Source organism: Neophocaena asiaeorientalis, unplaced genomic scaffold (assembly GCF_003031525.2).
Source record: "Neophocaena asiaeorientalis asiaeorientalis breed wild unplaced genomic scaffold, Neophocaena_asiaeorientalis_V1.1 scaffold401, whole genome shotgun sequence".
Classification (NCBI taxonomy): Eukaryota; Metazoa; Chordata; class Mammalia; order Artiodactyla; family Phocoenidae; genus Neophocaena; species Neophocaena asiaeorientalis.
Genome location: NW_020174937.1, coordinates 587,379 through 597,921, shown reverse-complemented (window position 1 = coordinate 597,921; position 10,543 = coordinate 587,379). Strand labels below are relative to the sequence as shown.

Here is a 10,543-nt window from a genome sequence, read left to right as displayed (position 1 = left end):
TTACCCACAGGTAACACATACAATCACCTCTTTTCTGTAACCTGATTCCCCTCCCCCAGCTTCCATATACGTTCAGGGAGATAGCATCGAAGGTACAGGTCCTAGAGTGAGATTGCTTGGGTCCAGTGCTGTGGAGAGGGGCCTCAATTTATCTGCAACACAAAGATAATTCCTACTTCACAGAGTTGAGGATTAACTAAGTAAACCCCTTGACACGTGATCAGTAATAAAAGGGAGCTATCAGTACTATTCTGGCACTCCCACCAGCAAAAGGCTGTCGGTATTTCCGAAGCTTTGGTCTCCGTGACTTCCCAAACCAACCGATATTTAAACCCTTTTCAGCTGTCTTCTGGGAGTGTCAACAGCAAGTGAAACTACCGGCTCGCGATCCACCAAACCGGGTATAGACTGCCTCGAGGATACTCCATGGCACTTTAACTCAAGACTAGGTAAATGCTTTAAAACAAGACCTCAGGGGATTAGGAGTGCAAAACCCGTGCCGCGTGACGACCACTGGCGGGACTCAGCCACACGCTGAAAGACGGGTTCCCTTCCCGCGCTGCATGGATTCCAAATCCCACTGCCGGCCTCGACGTTCTGCGCATGCCTAACTGCATTGAGTGAGGAGGGCGGGCGAAGCAGCTAGCAGTGTAGCGGGCGGAACGCGGAATTTCATTGAAAGTGGGCGAATAAGACGCGGAGGGCTGGATGCGAGAGGGCGGAGCAGAAAGCGGAAGAATTGAAATCAGCTGACCGGGTCTTGTGACAGCCTGGGCGGGGGCGACGCAGGCGTATTGGAACGCGGTCGCTCAAAGCCTGTGCGAAGATGGCGGCCTCCAGAGTGAGCTTCTGAGAGGCAGAGGGAGGAGGCGGAGGGGGCGGGGAGGCAGCGCCGCCGCGGCATCAGGACCCCGCGGGAGCAGAGCTACAGGGCCCTCGCGGGGGAAAGGGGAAGTGGCGAGGGGGAGGAGGCCGGAGGGCGCCTCATCCCACTCTGGACGTTGAGCCGGCGGCGGGAGGAGCTCGGGCTGGAGCCTCTCCAGCCTCCCGCGAAGGTAAATCACTACGGGCACCGGACTCTGGAGCTCTGCTTTACCCCCTCGCCACGCCGCGGGGACTTGGGGGACCAACAGCAGGGAGAAGGAGGGGTGGTGTCTAGGCCGCAACTTCCTTCAGTTAAGGAAAGCAGATTACCCTCCCCCCAGACTGCTGGTCTGGTTCCTGCCCTCCGACCCCGCCCGCCCCCCGCGGTTCTGAGTGACAGTCGCCCAGGGCCCTGCCTTGTTCAGCCCCACCCCTCTTTTTGCCTCGTTTTCTGGTTTTCTACCCACCACGGTCCCCCACTCCACTCTGCACATCTTTACCCCATACAGCCCTTATTCCTTTCTGGGCTCCGCCCTCGGGATTCCCTTCCAGCTTCCTAGTCTGAGCACTCTTCCCGCTGGAGGCCGGGAACTCTTGTTTCCTTGGGTGGGCGACCCTCCTTCCTCCCACGCCCTGCATAGACTATTTGCTTAGTTTTGTTTCGTTTTGTTAGGAACTGGGGAGCACCCGCGTGGTTTCTTCTCTAGTCCCTCCCTTATCCAAAATGAAGTTTTCGTCCACAGCTTTTCCTTTTTGCAAGGTAGCTTATTCACAGGGGCCTTTCCTTCGCTGCTGTGATTTTGCCTCTGAATGCGGCCTTTGGAGTGGATGAAATAGGACTTAGACGCTTAGTTAAGAGGCTGTTAAACGCGGATTTGACTTACGGCACGTAAGAAGAGTGTATTCCTTTAAATTGTCTCCTTACTATAGGATGTTAAGTTAACCACTCTTGTCTTGAGATTGTTACCTTTATCATTTGCTTAGGGGAGAAAATTAGAAATCTTCCCCAGATGTGGCGATGGTTTCCTGAAGTAATGATTTCTCAATTCCCCTCTCTGCTTCTCCCTTTGACCCGACCTTGATTTCTCTCAGGGCCTCTACCTGATGCTGTTGCCTCACTGTGAAGGACTTTATACTGTAGGGTTATTTTGAGCGTCTTGGAATATAGTGTCTTGGGTAAAAAGTTAAATTTCAGAATATTTCTTCAGGACCTGTCCCGAGGATTGTCTTACTGTGTTTTCTTTCTTGCTTGATGGATCTGGTAGAGTTCTAGGTTTGAAAGTACTGTCAGCAGAGTTTAAGGAAATTACTCACGGTGGTCAGGTTTTGTAGTTATGTTACCAGTACTCTCTGAGTTTATGGGAATATGAAACAGAACTTGCCTTTAAAAAAAAAAAGGAAATTTAGAAAATTACTTGTCAGTAATTGGGTATCCCCAAAAGACTTGATTTCACTGGTTTTTAGAAAGTGCTTTATTGTTTGACTTAATTTAGGATATAACGTAAGATCTTGTTAACATTTTAAATGTAATGTGAAACAGTTTAAGCAGCTATGTCTCAAACTTGGCTTTTGCGATTAATATCACAATGGAACATAAGTCCATCCTTGCTTAGAAATATTACATTATACTCCTTGTTTGAAAACAGGAAGTAGAACATATTAAGGGAGGAAAAGAGGAGTCAGAAGGTTAAGAGATAGGAATGTAAAGCTGTAGTGCAGTTCATGGAAAATACCACAATTTGTATTCCACTGGGAGGTAATGGATATTCCTGTTTTTCTAAAGTGGTGGTAGTAAATAGTCTAAAATATATGAATGGTATGAGAGGGAAAGTTATGGAATTATGGAAAGCATAAATTCTTATTTGTAAGAATTAACTTTATCCACAAAATGGAAGCTGGTTGCTTAGGTGGACTGAAACAATACTGGCTATATTATTGAATTTGTAAAAAGGTTGGTAGTGGAGTCAGGTTCTCAGTAGCTGTTAAATTCTGGTTGAAATAAAATGTTTTAACTAATTAGGCTCCATTCCTCAACCAGTTCTATTTACACAGGTGAATTTGAGGTTTCCTTCGCACATACCTTTCCCCTTTTTCTCTGATTGAAATACTTAAAATTGGTAAAATAGAAGTAAGGCTAAGCAGATAAACTAGCAAAAATTTTGTTGCTACTAATACTGTAGTTTTAGGCCTAAATGTTAACTGTAATACTTATTAGTGGTTAAAGGGGAGTTGTTTTGAAAGAGATCCTTTAAGTCAGTGTATCTCAACTTTATCAAACCCAATAAAGGCCAACATTTTATTTCAAATAATTAGTAACAGCCCCTTTACTATCCTGAAATAATAGTTTATAAATAATATAACCACCTTCTGGCTTTGGCCCTGGGACAAAAAGAAGCTTTGCTTCCACTGTTAGAACAAAAAAGAACTGGACTAACTTCAAATTCATGACTTTTTTTTTGAAACCTATTAAAAAGCTGAGGCCACAGAGCAAACCACTGGCCCAAAGTTTAAGGAGAGAAAGAGTATGTATGAACTGACATTCACCTTCAGTAGACACAGCTGGACACTGTTAAGCGTTCAGCTAGAATAGCTGACAAGAAAAGGAAGCCTGGGTGCACCTTCTTCCAATCTCTTTACCTACAAACCTCACTGGGTACTCCTAGAAAAGACTGGGTTGAGCTCTGGGGAGTGTCTACTGTGGTGCTGACCTAAAGGAGGAGAAGAGCAGCAGAACTTTCTGGAGGGGCAAGAAAACTGTGCTCTGAGTCTTCCCCTCTGTCTGTTCTATGGAACAAAAGCCTTAATCTGTGGAGGGAAGGGCATCTCTGCTAGCAGGCCCTGCTGGTGAGCATTCATTGAGCTGGGGGAAGACAAAAGTAGGGGGAAAGAATCTTCTCTTGGGGGAGGGGCACTGAGCCCCAAACTGCAGCCTGGGGAAACAGGAAGATCACATCCCTGTGATCCAGAGACAAAGTGTGTGTCTAAGAGTAAACCTTAATCAGAGCAACAGAGACTGTACCCCCAACTCACTGCCATCAAGCTAAGAAGCTGTGAATAATAAGCAACTGCGAAATAGTACAAGGTGAAGAACAAGATTATGCAAAGAGGCTCAGGGCAAAGAATCAAATAGACATTGCTTTAGTAAACCACCCCCCACCATAGGCACAAGCTATTGTTTAGATATTCGAAGGCTGTGGTACACTGAGGATAACCGTAGCAACAGCAAAATCATAAACCCAGCCCAACTCCTAACACCCAGCACTAAATACCTAGCAAAGAAAAGGTGTGCCCATTTCCTGTCACAAAAATTATTTACCTCTATCTCTACTGTCTTATACATGTCCAGCTTTCAACAAAAAATTACAAGTCATACAAAAGGCAAAAAAAATTCCCAAGAGAAAGAGCAATCATCAGAAATACTCTTTGATTAATGCAGATGCTACTATCTGGTAAGGAATTTAAAATGACTATAATTAATATGTTAAAGGTATGAACAAAAAGTGGACAATGTACAAGATCAGGTGGGTAATTTCAGCTGAGAGACAGAAACTATAAGAAAGAATCAAAAGGAAATGTTAGAAGTTTCATTACATAGTAAAGAGCTGCAGAATGCCTTTGGGCTCAACAATAGATTTGACACAACCAAGGAAAGAATCAGTGAACTTGTAGATGTCAGAAATTATCCAACTGAAACACAAAAAAGAGTTCAAAAAAAGAACAAGATCTTGGGGATAATATCAAACATTTATTATAAATACATGCATAGTTGGAATCCCAGAAGAGAACAGAGCAGAAGAAATATTGAAATATTTGAGGAAATAATAGAAAATTTCCCCAAATTAATATCAGACATTAACCCACAGGTGCAAGAAGCTTAGAGAACACCAAGCAGGATAAATACCTGCCCCTTAAAAAACCAACACAAAACATACCTAGACATAGCAAATTCAAGCTGATGTAAGCAAAGGACAAAGAGAAACTCTTGAAGGTAGCCAAAGAGAAGCATTACAGAGGAACAAAGGTAAGAGTTACAGCAGAGAAACCATGCAAGCAAGAAGACAGCTGAGTGACAACTTTAAAGTACCGAAAGAAAAAACAATAAGAAATATAAAAAGTGAAGACAAAATATAGATACTCTGAAAAGCCATGAGAATTCAAAGTATAATCTCTCAGTTTATATGATATATGTATTCCTGGAAAATTATGTGCATATTAAACTGCAAAACATACTTTGTGATTTGTATTTTAACATAAAACTAAATTCTGGGGTTAACTATAAATAGGCTTTTATCTATGTGAATGACCACTTGGATATTTGAAAGTCACTTGAGGACAATTCTTCAATCTATGGGACTGTCTTATACATTAAGGGGTATCTAGCCCCATCTAGTAAATCCTAGTAGTGTTTCTAATCATAGTGTCTCAAGGATCAGCATTCCCCCCCCCCCACCTCCACCCCAGCAACCATTACTTTAATTCAGAATTTTAATCAGTGTTTTCAGCACGTTTTTCTGCTTCAGCAGTGTTCACACATGCTTAGCACATGTCAGTCAGTAACGTCTCTTGTCATATGGTGTGATTCTTAGTTCTGGGAACTCCTTTGAGAATCACTGATTTAGGCGATATCTTTGTAGCAAGTAACTTAAGCCAATATGGTTGTGATCATTTTTGCAAACTTAAGACACAGTTACCTGTGCAAAGTTACATTTAAGTATGGTTCAGTCAATAAAGCTGAGCATAATTTGCTAGTAGTTCTTTTCAGATGCTCTTAAGTTTATTCAGCAGCCTACATATTTGAGTTTTACTTGTACTTTTATGGACTACTTCAGGGGAAGAGTGATCTCTAAAATAAAGTCTGAAATCAGTGGGGTTTTTATAGTTTCAGAACTTAAGTTGCCCTTAGAAGTAGGCCACACTGCTTAAGCAGTGTTCACATATTTAGCACATGCCCATTGGTAATATCTTTTTTTGCAGTTGATCAATAAGAATTTGACCTTTTGATGAACAAATTGAAAACAAAATCCCTAAAGCAATCTAAATTATTTTAATGTTCTGATTTTGCCAAGTATAGTTGTGAAACATAATGGAAGGATTGATAAGGTTATGGTTAGACTTTCTCTAATGTGTAATAAATTCTGTACTAATTATATTAAAATTTAAATTCTCTTACTAGTGCTGTGGGGTTTCTCTCTCCCTCAGACTTGTACAGAATGTATTTTGGATGTTTATCAAATCTTAGAGTAGATAAGCCATTTCTCTCGATAAGCCATTTCTCTCCCCAAACTAATAGGACTGGGTTTAATTTTAAAAGTAGAATTTTCCTTTTTTTTAAAGATAACTGGTAGATTTGGGAGTGTTCTGTAAACTGTGAAGCACTATGGCAGAGTTAGGAATAATAGGGATTTTTCAGAAAGAGCCAAACTAGAAGCCTACTGTTGTTGCTATTTTGTATTGGGTGAAAGAAAGGGAAATTGCAGCCACTTAAACTCTGTCTTTTACTAGTATAAAGAGCACAGGGTTTGGGTATTAAGATGCTTACTGTAAAACTTTATTCAAGTTATATTTGTTATATGCTTAGGAAATTTAAGTCCCCCATTATGCGTTTACTATATTGTTAAGAAAAACAAGCTAAAATGTGGAATTTTTTACCATTAGGGTCTATTTAGCATATTAGAGCAAGATTATTAAGTGCCTGTTTGTGAGCTGAAGAACAGTTTATTGAACTAGTACATTTTGTTCTTGCATAAGCCAAGTTAGCTTCAAAGATAAAATGAAATAAAAATTGTGTCTAGAAAGTTTTAAGAATGTGTGCAAACTAAAAATGTGTAAGTGATCAGTACCACTGATTTCACAGAATTGCTTAAGTGAACACATTTCTTAGTTGTTTTTTTGTTTTTCTCTAGGTGAATATTTTAAGGCATTTTTAAGTTTTGGAAAGGGAAGAGTAATAACCATGCATCTTTCCTGGCAAAAACATTAATTTTTTTTTTTACGACAGATAGACGTCTATTTTGTGAGAAATAAGAATTATTCCCTCAGATTGAATCTAAAATATGAAGAGATAGGTATCTTTTTCAATATCTGATTTACATTGAAGAGAAAAAGCCAGCAAAATTAACTGCTGTGGTATATATGCTTGCTTCTCCCCCCATTGAGATCATACTAAGTGTTTCTTCAGGTTTAAGGGTTGCTTTTGAATTTCTCTTGCCCTTTTATTTCATGAATATATATTCAGTTTCTAATTGGAGAGGAATGGATTTTTTTTAAAGAAAATGAGGGGATCTTAGATTATTTTGCCCTATGGTGGCAGAAGTATTTGAAAGTTTATTTTAATGTGGCAGACAATTCAGAGGTTTCAATATTGTAACTTCTGGGCAATTATTTGGAGATGTGATTGTCAGCTGAAATTTGGTGTTACCACTGGCTTTCTTACCACATTTATTTCTGGAGTTATCGGGTTCTTCAGCAAGTTAAGAAAGCTAAGATAGTGTGTACTAAAACCTTACTTTGTGATCTATTTTATAGTTATTTAAAGATCCCTGTATTGGTAGGTGTCATACGCATTACATATTACTGATTTGTTGTTTATTTAGAAGGAAATGCTTTTGCCTATACTTGAGTTATATATTAAAACATGAAAATTAAAAATTAAAAAAGAGGGTTAAGGCTCATATCAGTTTTCTTTCATACACAGCACATTCTAAGACAGTCTAGTTGTAGCTTTTTAATGTGGGTAAAAATTAATGTTCTGTTAACCATTTATATTTTTTACCTTTTATATGAAACTGAACTAACCTAGTGATATAATTCACTTAGGTTTTGAATCTAGTTACAAATAAAACTAGGTGTTTAAGGGCTTCCCTGATGGCGCAGTGGTTGAGGGTCCGCCTGCCGATGCAGGGGGCATGGGTTCGCACCGCGGTCGGGGAAGATCCCACATGCCGCGGAGCGGCTGGTCCCGTGAGCCATGGCCGCTGAGCCTGCGCGTCCGGAGCCTGTGCTCCACAACGGGGAGAGGCCACAACAGTGAGAGGCCCGCATACCACACACACACGAAAAAATGTAATCAGTCCTAAAAAAAACCCAAAAAAACTAGGTCTTTAAGAAGCCAGTAATAAGGAATTCTCTCTTCCATCATTACTAAGGATTAGCCTTTGCCTTAGCAATCGTTCTCCTTCCTCCTGCATTTTCAGTAGGATATAGATGTATGAGGAAGTATTAAGTTCATAAATTAGTTTCTATCATGTGAATGTCTACCATATTTTCAGGTGTAGTTTTACAATGTAGCAGAAAAACTGTTTCTTTTGTAGGCGAGTTTGGTCAGAAAATAAAGGCAAATGTAGTTTTCCCCCAATTTAAAAGTTTTCACCTATAGCCAAGTTGAAAGAAATTTACATTAGGCTCCCATATATTCACCTCCAAGATTTACACATTAATATCTTGCTATACTTGATTTATCACATATCTATCCATCTTTCTATTCACCTTATTTTTTGATGCATTTCAAGACAACCTCATGTTTTTAATTCATTATTTGAGAGCAGAGTTAATGATGAAAGAGTTCATTCTTTCATTTTATAGAGTCAAGCTGGAAAGTTAATATCTGCTCTCTGGAAGTTGTCATATTTGTGTAAAAATCATTTCCAGTTGGTCATGCAAAATGTATGCTTTGAAGGCAAGTAGCCTTGATTAAAGCCAATTCCTTCGTTCATTCACTAGTGTATTATTTTTCTGAGCATACTCATTCAGCCCTGGCTAAGTGCTCTGTTTGAGTTTTTACTTAACACAAGCCATGCACATAGACTTAATTTTGCTATGTGTGCAAATTCTTTTGCTTATTGCCTGGCCGTAATCTGCTTGGGTGCTTGTGGTGTTGAGTCCCTTCATTCTGCTTTTTGTTCTTAGTGTCATTTTGATGTAGTCTTCTCTCATTGGACTCTCAAATCCTGCAATTTTTTGTCAAAATCATACCATCCAAAAGATTGTTCTCATTTTATCCATAAATGATCTTAAAAGAATTGTCAGTTTTGCTGCCAGTAATAAATTAAAGAATGTGAGAACGTTAAGTGTTGTTTGAAAGCATGAAGCAAGGGAGCTCATTGAAAAAGGTGAATCTAGCCAAAATGCCAGTTAACTTGAATTTGACTTTTTAACCCTTAGTACAGTTCTCTCAAAAGAACAAACTGAGAAGTTGCAGAAAAGCTCTGTTGGTGGTATAATATTAGGATGTAGAATAAGAATAAGTAAAGCCAACTTTAGAGTTTAAGTGAAGCAGAATTACAGGGACTTCCCTGGTGGTGCAGTGGTTAAGAATCTGCCTGCCAATGCAGGGGACATGGGTTCGAGCCCTGGTCCGGGAAGATCCCACATGCCGCGGAGCAGCTAAGCCCGTGTGCCACAACTACTGAGCCTGCGCTCTAGAGGCTGCGAATCACAACTACTGAAGCCTGCGTGCCCTAGAGCCCGCGTACTGCAACAAAGAGAAGCCACCGCGGTGAGGAGCCTGCACACCACAATGAAGAGTAGCCCCCGCTCACCGCAACTAGAGAAAAGCCCCTGCGCAGCAATGAAGACCTAACGCAGCCAAAAATAAATAAAACTAAAAAAAAATTAGAAATACTTTCAATATGATTTAGTTACAAAGGGCATGTAAACTTGAGTTTTTCTCATCAAAAAGGTCTTTGAGAATTTGAAGTGGGACAGTCCTGCAGGGAAGGAGATGAAATTAAGCGGTAATTAGTTTGAACAGATAAATTCTTGCTAATTTGAATAGTACCTTAGCAACTGGCAGGATGGCAAATGCTGATGATACAGCTGCTACCAAGATCTCATCCAACAAGTTTTACACTTTTTTAGCTGGACAATTTGTTGTTTTTTAATCGAATATGCCTATAAACGACTTACGCTATTTTGCTTGATGCTAGAAATTCTGCAGATTTTTCATCGCTATTAATGCGAATTATGGTTGCTTATGAGTTTTTGCCTGTAAGCAACAGTTCTAGAACCACTTTTAGAGCTTATTTAAGAACTATACAGAGGAGATAATTGAATGGGGATTAAATTATTTTTATGGAGTTTTATGGAAACTTTTTTTCCAACAGTTTCATAAGCTGTAACTTATAGGCATCAAACATAAATTTTAAAACATTAGGTTGGTTTCAGGTAAAGAAGCATTTCTAAGAGCTGAAATTGTAAATGCCTAAGTGGGAGATATTTTAAATGTAGTAAATAAGATTGACTTGCAAAATAATAGTATTTTGTAGGAATAAAGTTGAAATAAAGAGAAGCTTATAGTTAAGATGATTTTTTTTTTTTTTTTTTTTTTTTGCGGTACGCGGGCCTCTCACTGTTGTGGCCTCTCCCGTTGCGGAACACAGGCTCCGGACGCGCAGGCTCAGCGGCCATGGCTCACGGGCCTAGCCGCTTCACGGCATGTGGGATCTTCCCGGACCAGGACATGAACCCGTGTCCCCTGCATCGGCAGGTGGACTCTCAACCACTGTGCCACCAGGGAAGCCCCTAAGATGATTTTTTTTAAATGTCATCTATTGTGGTTATCTTGGCTTTTATATTTTTTCTTTTTAAAAACACTTTAGGAAAGAAATTGTAAAGAATAAAATAATAATAATGATAATACCCTGATGTACTCCATCCAGTTTAAGAAATATGATATATTGGT

General features: G+C 39.9%; 1 protein-coding gene across 3 annotated transcripts in view; it reads left to right on the top strand.

Moving 5' to 3' along the window:
* Window positions 1-827: 827 nt before the first annotated feature.
* Window positions 828-10,543, top strand: part of DNAJC13 (DnaJ heat shock protein family (Hsp40) member C13) — a 118,237-nt gene continuing 108,521 nt past the window's right edge. For 2 of the 3 annotated variants that reach the window (XM_024761691.1, XM_024761689.1), the window contains exon 1: window positions 828-1,055. The gene's annotated coding sequence lies outside the window, so the exon portion shown is untranslated. The remainder of the gene's footprint in view (window positions 1,056-10,543) is intronic. The other variant, XM_024761690.1, reaches the window with a different exon arrangement.